Source organism: Piliocolobus tephrosceles, unplaced genomic scaffold (assembly GCF_002776525.5).
Source record: "Piliocolobus tephrosceles isolate RC106 unplaced genomic scaffold, ASM277652v3 unscaffolded_14863, whole genome shotgun sequence".
NCBI classification, from domain to species: Eukaryota; Metazoa; Chordata; class Mammalia; order Primates; family Cercopithecidae; genus Piliocolobus; species Piliocolobus tephrosceles.
Window position 1 is genome coordinate 374 of NW_022296380.1, and position 3,091 is coordinate 3,464.

The 3,091-nt window shown below is 56.7% G+C and overlaps 1 long non-coding RNA gene across 1 annotated transcript; it reads left to right on the top strand.

Moving 5' to 3' along the window:
* The first annotated feature begins 816 nt into the window (after window positions 1–816).
* On the top strand, window positions 817–2,080 carry LOC113220854. Its single transcript, XR_003307543.1, has 2 exons — window positions 817–1,223; window positions 1,838–2,080. It is a non-coding gene; the product is annotated as an uncharacterized LOC113220854 (long non-coding RNA).
* The last annotated feature ends 1,011 nt before the right edge of the window (window positions 2,081–3,091 follow it).

Sequence of the window (3,091 nt, forward strand, 5' to 3'; positions counted from 1 at the left end):
TTTTTTTTTTTTTTTGAGACGGAGTCTTGCTCTGTCGCCCAGGCTAGAGTGCAGTGGCCGGATCTCAGCTCACCGCAACCTCTGCCTCCTGGGTTCACGCCATTCTCCTGCCTCAGCCTCCCGAGTGGCTGGGACCACAGGCGCCCACCACCTCGCCCGGCTAATTTTTTGTATTTTTAGTAGAGACGGGGTTTCACCGTGTTAGCCAGGAGGGTCTCGATCTCCTGACCTCGTGATCCGCCCGCCTCGGCCTCCCAAAGTGCTGGGATTACAAGGGTGAGCCAGCGCGCCCGGCCCGAAGGAGGGCTTTTATGATTGAAAGCGAATACCGGCAAGAGGGCCTTTGGCACGTTCAGGGAACCTTGCCTTACACGCAGATACAGGGTTGGGGATCTGCTCCGAAACGCCCGAAAGATCAGGCTCAGCAGAAGACCACCTTTTGGACGCTTCAGTACTGCCGTCAACCAGCTGGAAAGAACCCCGCCCTCCACTTTTCAAATTAATCTCAGGCCGGCGCACGCGCCTCGGGGGTCGGGCACTGTGCTACCATAGACATGCAGAGCTAGATCGTCTACCTCCTCGGAGGCGGACATGTTGGGTCCTGGCCAAAAAAGTTGGATACAGCTGCAGCCACTACCGAGGTAGAATGCTCCTCCCAAGAAGACGAAACCGAAAGAGCTCCCGTGGAAGCGGTCAAAGCAGGGGTGGAGCGAACCTGTGACACGCCCCATCGGCAGAACAGGCTTTTAGAGAGTCGCCCGGCTCCGTGCCCTCATCCGAGATGGCGGCCTGAGGGCGCTCTAGCCGACTCTCCTCGGATGCCCGGAGGGGGCGGTGGCCTCGTCTTTGGCTCTGAGGCGGCGGCGCGAGGCGCAGCAAACGCTCGGCTGCTGCGGTCCGTGGTGTGGGGTACGCAAGGGTGCGGACCTCGGAGCTCTCCCAGCCTGTCCCGTTTCTCAGCGCCTTCCCCACCCGAACCGGGGTCTCGCGTTTGGAAACGCTCCGGGTGCAGCCCCGCGCGGGGCCGGCCGTAACCGTGCCGCGGGCCGGACGATGCCCAAGAAGCTGCTGTTGTTGCCCCAGCTCTCCGCGTCCTCGGCCTTCCGTGTCCCGCGCGCCCGCCCCGCTCCCCCGCCGGCCATGAACGCCGCTCGCACCGGCTACCGAGTCTTCTCGGCCAACTCCACGGCCGCCTGCACGGAGCTGGCCAAGCGCATCACAGAGTAAGGGGGCGGCGGGAGGGCCGGGCCGGGGGCGGCGGCGCCTCGCTCGCCTTCGCGCCCGGAGGTACCCACTCCCCTCCACCCGCCCCACCTCCTGCACCTGGGCAGGAGGCGTGGGCCTGTCCTTTACCAGCCGGACAAACCTTGGAGGTGACGGAAACCACAACCTGCCTCCCGGTTTTGCAGCTGGGAGGCTTGGGGCGGACTCTCGGTGACCTCAGCCCCTGCCCCGTGACTGGGTCCGCGGCCTACCTGCCTTTCGTCTCCGCACTTCCACACCCCAGGGCGGTCCGAGCTTTCTGGAGCTCCCGGAGTGCGTGCCTTGGGGAGAGGGGCTCTGGTCTTGGCTCCCTTTCCCACGGCTGGAGTTGACCTGGGAATCTGACCGCCGCCACTCTCGAGTCTCCCTGCAGTGAGACCCGCAGGCGTGGTTGTGACTTGGGGGACCCGACGCGGCGGGTGCGGCCGCAGAGCAAAGGTGTGGGGACTGGCAGTGTGAAGAAGGCAATTCCAGGGAGGCAGATGGGCCGGAGCTGGTGGTAGAAATGACAGGCCTGACCCTGCTTTGCAAATCAGCTTGGGATAAGATCAGTCATGTGTGTCTTTAACCCAAGGAAGCCCCTGGTCTCAAGTCGCCTTTGGGGTCTGACAGCTCTGAGATGCCTTCCCAGCCTTGCCACTTACTAGCTCTGTCACTGGGCAAGAGACTTGATTTCCCTGAACCTCATCTGTGAAATGGGCATGATTCTCTCTCATGGCCAAGAATATTGTGAGTATGACCGGGATAGTGTAGTAGTAGTATCTGGTTCTAGCAGAGCAGGGCTCATAGTGGCCCCCTGAATACCTGTTTACTAAATGGCCTCTTTTCTTTTTTATTTATTTATTTATTTTGAGATGGAGTCTTGCTCTGTCGCCCAGGCTGGGGTGCAGTGGCGCTATCTCGCTCACTGCAACCTCTGCTTCCCAGGTTCAAGGGATTTTTCTGCCTCAGCCTCCCAAGTAGCTGGGACTACAGATGCGCCCGGCTAATTTTTGTGTTTTTAGTAGAGGTGGAGTTTCACCATGTTGGCTAGGCTGGTCTCTAACTCTCCCTGACCTCGTGATCCGCCCGCCTCGGCCTCCTAAAGTGCTGGGATTACAGGCGTGAGCCACTGTGCCCGGTTAAATGGCCTCTTTTCTAGTTGGCTCTTTTGGAGAATCCCAGAGCTCTGATATAAAGGAGGAACCTTATATGTCCTTTCCACATACGCTTGTTAGAAATCAAAGACAACGGCTGGGCGCGGTGGCTCAAGCCTGTAATCCCAGCACTTTGGGAGGCCGAGACGGGCGGATCACGAGGTCAGGAGATCGAGACCATCCTGGCTAACACGGTGAAACCCCGTCTCTACTAAAAATGCAAAAAACTAGCCGGGCGAGGTGGCGGGCGCCTGTAGTCCCAGCTACTCGGGAGGCTGAGGCAGGAGAATGGCGTGAACCCGGGAGGCGGAGCTTGCAGTGAGCAGAGATCCAGCCACTGCACTCCAGCCCAGGCGACAGAGCAAGACTCCGTCTCAAAAAAAAAAAAAAAAAAAAAAAAGAAAAAGAAATCAAAGACAAAATGAATGGCTCGTCTTTTAATATTTAAAGTCATTTTCACATCTTAAACAGTTTTTATAGAGTTACTTCGTTAAATTTTTAGGGTTGATAAATAATTGCAGGGATATATTTTAAACTTCTGGGGGGAAATGTAGAAGAAAGGGAAAACTTTAGTTATTTTTTTCAGCTCTGCCTGTTTTTTTTAATAGTTGGAGTTTGGAGATTGGAAGAATGTTAAAAAATCCTTTTGCAGTCTACTGCCTAGTTTCTATTTTTTTTTTTTTTTTTTTTTT